Below are 8,260 nucleotides of genomic sequence, written 5' to 3'. Positions count from 1 at the left end.
TGGATATCATTGGGGAAATTAATCCACCTTCTTCCAAACAGCATAAGTATATCCTTACTGCTACCGATTATTTTACTAAATGGGTTGAGGCAATCCCTTCGAAGACAGCAAATTCTGAAGCAATCATTGAATTTATAGATCAATTCATCATTACCAGGTTTGGTGTCCCAAATGCTCTTGTTTTTTATAATGCTTCTTATTTCTCAGGCAATGCTATGTTCGATTTCGCTATTAAAAGAGGATTTAAGTTAAAATATTCTGCTAATTACTATCCCCAAGGTAATGGTTTAGCGGAGTCTACTAATAAGAATCTGATCAAAATCATTAAGCGAACTATCGAACAAAATCATAAAAACTGGCACAAATCTTTAGTGTTTGCATTATGGGCTGATAGGATAACACAGAAAGCTTCTATTGGAACTTCTCCGTTTAATCTTGTATATGGAAAAGAAGCAATACTACCCACAAATCTTGTTATTCCTTCTTTAGCCCTAGTGCAGTTTATTGAGGAAAGTCCTTCCTCTTCTATTCAGTTTAGACATGACCAAATTCTAAAATTAGAAGAGGAAAGAGAAAAAGCCAAAGTTATCCATGCCAAACATCAGCAAGTCATCAAAGCAGCTTTTGATTCAGTCTCATCCGGTTCAAAACAATTCCAAGTCGGTGATTTAGTTCTGAAATGGGACAAAGCCCATGAGGACAAGGGCAAACACTCCAAGTTCCAGAAATTGTGGCTTGGACCATTTCAGATCTGTGAGAAGATAGGCCATTCAACCTTTATATTGCAAGATTTATCAGGTTTGAGAGATTCTCTCCCTGTTAATGGCCTTATCTTGAAGAAATTCTTTAATTGAGGAGGTAACCCCTTCTCCTTTCATTTTGGTAGGATTTTATAGTTTGTAGGATTTTTAGAAAATAAGGTTGTGAGATATCTCCCATTGACCTTTTGCTGTGTTTGAAAAAGTTGTCCCACAGAACTAGTATGAATATTTGCTTTTAAATAAATAGAACTTTTAACCAAAAAGGATAATTTCTAGGAAATTAGATATCATTGTATTCTGAAACCACAGTTCAAGTTTTGTCAACTCCTCTCAAAGCATAGAAGTATTGTAAATCATTTTCTGTTTTCAAATTGGTCTCAAAAGGTTATCAATATCAAGATAGAAGTCAATCCAATTTCAGCATCTTCAACTCTTACCCTGTCATCCATTTACTCTTAAGGAGAAGATTGTTCATCCCATTCACTAAAGTTTATGATTATTCAGAGTGTAATTCTAAAATATAAGATATTAAAGATAAGAGGTCTTATTACAAGCCTGCTTACCATGTTCATAGGGAAATAGTTTATCTGACATTACCAATACTGCAAACCAAAACAGGGTAATGGCTTGAAATTACAAGACAAGGGGTCTCATCACGAGCCAGCTTGTTCAGTTAGACTACTACCAGTGAATGGCATTATCAATAGCTGGCCACCAAACCAGGACAATGGCTTTTTATCTTATCAACAACAGAAAAGGAAATGAAATACAAAATATGAAAACATATTTTGAATTCATTCTGTTAATCACATTCTTAATTGGATGGGACAATGGACAATCACATGGTTAAAAGGTATCCCTGTCGAAACTATAGATGTTTGCTGGCAGCAGAGGCTCTACCTATGACAAATGAGTTTACTATAAAAGCTGATTTGGAAAGGTTTTCTATTTTATCATTATAAACCAATAAAGGCCTATTTTAAACTTAGAATATATTTATTTTCTTAAAAAAGGGAGGAAGTCAACAAAATAGTTTCATTTTACTCAGAATGCATAGAAATCTAGTTATATTAGAATTTTCCCCTTTGATTGAAACTATATTCTGAAAAAGCTTAAGTATTTCTATAATTTCCAGAGATAACTGGTTCTTCCAGCGAATCGCCAATTGTTGTGCTCTACAACAACCCCCCATGTCATATTATTATTCTTTTTATTTATTATCATATGAAATGGGTCCCTTTAGAAGTTAGTTGGTATCAATACTTCATTATTTCAAAAAAACCGATAATCAAATGAAATCATTATATAAAACCCATAAAATGGAATAAAGCAAATCTTTGTCATTGCGATAAAGCGATCGCAAGATCGCATATCGCAATGACATAAGGAATGCAAATAAGCGGCACATTAATCTCCGCCAATGCGATATCGCAATCGGCAATTGGCGATACTTTATGCAGGTTTTAAAGCACCCACATGCCATTAGTTCTGATGCGATATGCTATCGGCGATCGGCGTTCGGCGATATTCTATAAAACATTCTTGATGCACCCAAAGCTCTCCACCCCGATGCCATGTGATATCGCAATCGGGGATCGGCAATATCCAATGCACAATAAAAAAGGCGCTCAGGTCATACCCCTGACGCGATGCGATATCGCTATCAGCGATCGGAGGTTGTGAATAGTGTCAATACAAGAAGGTTTAAGGTTGTCCCGATGCCCGATTGTGATAAAGCACAAATTTCAATAAAAAGCCGTTAAGTGATGGGATATCACGGTTCATTCATATTTAAAGCTTGATCGGTTAAGCAATCATTCACCTGCGCTCAACCGCCAAAATGCCCACTGCACGCTTAAATGAATCATTCGACCTATTAACGATATAATGGGCATTTAAGGGATGACAGGTTTTAAACGGCCAATTAATGTGATCATAAGTCCTAAAATCTTCCCATGGATTGTGTCCGCGCCCATTTTAAAGGCTAATCCCTTATTACGCATCTATCCATGTTTTCTCATCACTTGCAAGTTTTCATTGCTATTTCTCTGTCTTACGTATATTTGCGCCGCTGTGCAGAATTCATCCATAGAAGGAAGCTCAAATAAGATGGGGAAGAAATCTAAGAAGACCGCTGGTGCTTCCACTACACCAGCTGCAGGACAAGCTCTCGTGGACAAGAAGAAGGGCTTAATATCTGATACTACATGCACGGGTCTCACCAGAGTTACTTGGCAAGGCACTTACAACCTAATTGAAGCCGAAGAACCAGAAAAGACAGTAACAGAAGCTACTGCAGATCCTACTCGGAAGTCTGAATGTACTCTCAAGGATTTGGCCGACTCTTTCCTTCACAGAATAGCGGCCAGGGAGCAAATTCTCCCATACACAGATGTAGTGCGATGGGCGATTCAAGAAATCCCAATCTTGGACAGAACTTTCAACACTAGAGATGGAAGAATCTTCGGATCGTTCAGGCCGGATGATCTAAGGCAAATGTATCATTTGCCCGAGCCGGAGAAGATATATAATAAAGCATTCCTGGAGAAGTTTGCAAGCGAAAATGAAGTTGAATCCGAACCCATCCGGGATTGGAGACAAAATCCAGCCAAACACAAACACGAATCTTCCGGTAAGTACTCGGTTGATTCTCTGGCTTCTCCTTATTGCTATGCGGGAATAATGATGTGTAGACTATGGGGATTGCATGACTCTGCTAATTTTACCATAGAAATGGTTCCTCTAATGGAGGCAGCTGTAAACAGTATAATTATGGATTGGGCCACCATCCTTTCTGACAAATTAGCTCAAGCTGTGCGTGATTTTAGACATCAGACTGTCGTCACTGAAAGGAAAATTCCCCCATTCTATTACAGTGCATATATCTTAGATACACTATGTTTCAATTCTGAATTTCTTGTGCTCGGCTGGAGGTGGACGCCACAAGATCCCACGACCATCCACATATACCATCAGAAACTATGGAAGTCCTCTTACAAGCACCATCTGTACCAAATTTGCAATGGTTTTATGGTGCCTATTCATTATTCTATTTTTGATAAACCCATTCGCAAGATTTCCTATCAAGCTTCGTTTGATATAACAACGGTAGCAAGTTGGTTTGGAGAGGAGAAATTTACCTACAGAAGAGTTTTCGGTAGCCAAGCCAACCCACATGTTCTCCCTTTGTATATACCAGATAAACTGCTAGCAAGAGAAATCGCTTATCAGATTATGGCTGAGAGTGTTACACAAACTCTCAAGAAAGAAAAGAAGAGGGGCTGGCCCTCTTTTCCCTTTAGGTGTGGTGTCTATACTCTGCATGATCTCAAACATGCAGGAAAGGAAGCCACAAAGCTTCAATCCTTAACTCTGGCGACTATCCCAAACAGGCCATATGATCCAAGCAAAGTTGCCTACAATGCACTAGAACAGGCCAAATTGACAAAATTTGAGCACAAAGAAGATATGTTTGACGACCTATTCGTTGCAGCCGAAACAATAGGTCATGCTAAAGAACTCGCTCGAATGAAATATAATGATGAAGGGCTGACTGAGTTTAATAAGCTTAGAGAACATAGGTTGCAAACTCTGCCTCTAGATTTACTAGCAACAACCCCGGTGACATCATCAAGCGAGCCTGTTCGGCAACAGTCAAAGGAACCTCCGGTTGTGACAAAGGATCATAAAAAGGAACAGGAGGAAAGGCAGAGAAAAGAAAAAGAAGAAAGGCAGAAGAGAGCACAGGAAGAGCAACAAAAGAAAGAGCAGGAAGAAAGGCAGAAGAAAGAACAAGAGGAACAACAGAAGAAAGAGCAGGAAAAAGAGCGGAAGGAGTCCCAAGCCGAAAAGGAGAAACAGACCACCACCGATGTCAATGTGGACACTACCATAGACCCCAAACTACTCCAGGAATGGCAGCAGTTTCATTCCATCATCAGTGGATTGGAATGTTCAAAAGATGGGGACACTTCCAAGACAAATGATACACATGACATCACTTCACCTCAGGTTCTAAGTGGAACCAGTGGCCCACCCATTTCTAAAGATGTTGAGGTAATACCAAAAGACCCCTCCGACCAAATCATTCTCCAGGTAGAAGATATTCCTCCCCTAGATGTTTTCTACAGCCCGAGGCATAAGGCAGTGGTAAAAAGACAAAGGAAAAGGAGGAAGATTGATCAACCTCCCCTTTTTCCAGAACAAACTGTAACGGGCAGCGTGGTTTGGAAGGAGGAATTCGACCCCTCCGATGACCTAACAAAACTGTCACAGTATGCCGGAGCCTATTCGGCAGCAACAATCGACAAGGCATCGGAGGTAAGTCTTCTACTAAAGACTAAGGACCAACAAATTTTCGCATTACAAGCAGAGTTGGCTGAATCAAAGCAGAAGGCAGAACAGGCGGAGGAGCAATTGTTGGCACAACAGCAAATGAACAATCAATTAACCCAGCAATTGCAGGAAGAAAGGCGAAGGATCGACCAAAATGCGATCCAGAAACAAAAGGAATTGTCGGAGGCATTGGCACAATTAAGAGCAGCGAATGAGCAAATGATGAAAACAAAGGATGAGCAAATCGCTCAATTGTCATCGCAGCTCGAAAAAGCAAAGGGCACTTCACAAGTGGCAGAATTCAGAACGGAAGCATCACTAATCAACAGTGCATTGATATCCATCAGCAAATCGCTCAAGCAGAGCCATTATGTGAGTTAACGACATCCATAAATCAGCAGGTAGAGAAGGCCAGAAATGAATTAGATCAAGCTGAAGAGGTCATAACTTCATTTCTTGATTGGCAAGATTCTGAGCAAGGGAGAGAAACAAATTTTCCCAGGATCTCGGAAACACATAAGGACATACTCTTCACCGAATGGCATTCTCAGATGATGAAAGCAGAGAGAGCGGCTTCAAGATGTAAATCAACTTCCAGCAATCTAGTTGATCTAGTTAACAACACTCTCTACTTAGAAAATATGATTTCCCAATGTACACCAGGAAAAATCACAACAAAAAATACATTGGAACAATCATGCTATCCTGATTTAGAGGAAAAGGGGAGATTAATCACTGGGATTATTAGTTTAACTATGGAAGCATATTGGCTCTTCCTGGTAAAGCCGCATACACAGAGAGCCGCCCTTAAGTGTTTAACATATGCAATCGGGTGTATAATTCCCGATATTCAGGATCCCACCTATGCCGCCCAGCTCAGTTCGTGCCTCAACAAACCTCCTGAAGTAGAGCCAATGCTTGCAATAAGTCAGCTTAGATTCAAAGGAAAGCAGTCGACTTGATGAATCATGCTCCCGCTTGCCAGATCGCATGGCAAAAATAGGATCAAAAGTTATTGATGCCAATTAAGTAGGATTTCTGTTTATTAGATATTTAGATTAGTATTTATAGACCCTTTCGTTGTTTTGGAAAGGGTCGTAAAGTTTTGTAATAGACTTAAAAGACTGAAGTTTGCACTACTGTGCTTCAGTCAATATTCTTTTATGAAACCAGACCAGTTGTTCTTAATTTGACAAGGAAGCTTCTTTATGCAATTGTGCACTATTGTCTTTGTTAAGGATGTTTTTGCGTTGAAGGAAGAACTACAAATAACGATTGATATTTGGGAGTGTCAAAGCGGCTCATATGGTATTTCTATCTATGTCTGAATTCATTCCTGTTATGTGAATTGTTATTTGATTATTCTTGCTATTGTTGATTATATGCATGCGCTGTAACAGCAGATCTTTATTCATTCCACTATTGGATGTTTTATGATGTGCCTTTTCTTTAAATCATGTATATGTCAATGATATAAATGATAAAGTGTGGTAATATCGCCTTAATCGCTTTGCTTAACTATTTAGGCATAGCAATCATGAACAGAATAATGTCCATGTCTGTCAAATGGAGTCATCTATATGCCCATTTATAGATACGGATCATCAAACACTGCACTTTAAAAGCTCAATAAGTCCCCGGGATAGATCATAGTTATTATATTCTTGTCAATAGTTTTAGTTATTCACTCATCGCTAGTGTAGTTTATAATCATCCATCCATCCCGTTTATCTATTTCTGGGAAACTGGTCCCATTATCCCCAGTCGGAGCCACTATTCCAAACGGAAAAGGAGCTGTACTATGGTCCGGACCGGGTGGTTATCCCCGATGTTGTTGCAACGATTTTCGAGGCATCAACAGGTAGAAAACAACATTTCAGAGGAAAATTTAATAAATATGCTTCATCCCACAAAATTCACTCAAAAATAAATTCAAGACCTGAAACAAATGGACCTAGATGAAATAATTGAAGAAGAAACAAAGGTTATAAACCTAAAGGACAATCATTTACCCAAAGGGTTGACTCCTCTAGAAGATCTGTTTGACTCCAATGACATTCCTAAGAAACCTAAAATGGAGTCATTAAAAGAATATATTGAAGAATTCAACTTAGGAACACAGGACAATCCAAAAATGATAAAATTATCAAAATCTTTATCCCCTGATCAGAAGCTAAAGTATTTTGAACTTATGAGGGAATTCCAAGATTGCCTGGACTTACGAAGATTTGAAGTCCTATGACACCTCTATTATTCAGCACACTATACCTCTGAAAGAAAATCAAAATCCCTTTAAACAAAAACTCAGAAGAATTAACCCTGTGTTATTACCATTAATTGAAAAAGAAATTAAACGCATGTATGAAGCAGGGATTATTGCCCCTATTAGATTTTCAGAGTGGGTGTCTAACTTGGTACCTACTAGGAAGAAAACTGGGGAAATAAGATTATGTGTTGATCTGAGAAATGTAAATAAGGTCTCTCTTAAAGATAATTATCCTTTACCCAAAATGGATCATATTTTGCAAAGGGTAGTGGGTTCTTCTAGAATTTCACTTTTAGATGGGTTTTCAGGATATAACCAAATCTTGGTTCATCCTGATGACCAAGAGAAAATTGCTTTTACAACACCATGGGGCACTTTTATGTACATCAAAATTCCATTTGGACTAAAAAACACAGGAGCAACCTTCCAAAGGGCAATGGACATTGCCTTTGCCAAATAAATTCATGATTTTCTTGTTATATATCTGGATGATCTAACTGTTTTTTCTAAATCAAATCAACAACACTTGGACCATCTCAGACAAGTTTTCTTAAAATGCAGAAAATATGGCATTTCTTTGAACCGAAAGAAGTCCTTGTTCGGTCTGGAGGAGGGTAAAATTTTAGGTCACATCATTTCCAAAGATGGCATTCGAATTTACCTTTCTAGGATAGAAGCTATTCTACAGATACCTCATGCAAGAAGTATTAAAGAACTTCAAGCTTTCTTAGGAAAGATAAATTTTTTAAGAAGTTTCATTTCTAACTTAGCTGAACTCATTAGATTACTAAATAACATGCTAAAAAAGGATTCAAGTATCAAATGGACAGTAGAGGCCAAGTAGTCATTTGAATAAATAAAAATGGCCTTAACCAAAACACTGGTCCTCACCAGTCCA

The sequence above is a fragment of the Pinus tabuliformis genome, chromosome 6 (assembly GCF_031772625.1).
Source record: "Pinus tabuliformis cultivar Carrire ecotype Pingquan chromosome 6, CPIR1, whole genome shotgun sequence".
Taxonomy (NCBI): Eukaryota; Viridiplantae; Streptophyta; class Pinopsida; order Pinales; family Pinaceae; genus Pinus; species Pinus tabuliformis.
This window is presented reverse-complemented; position numbering follows the sequence as displayed.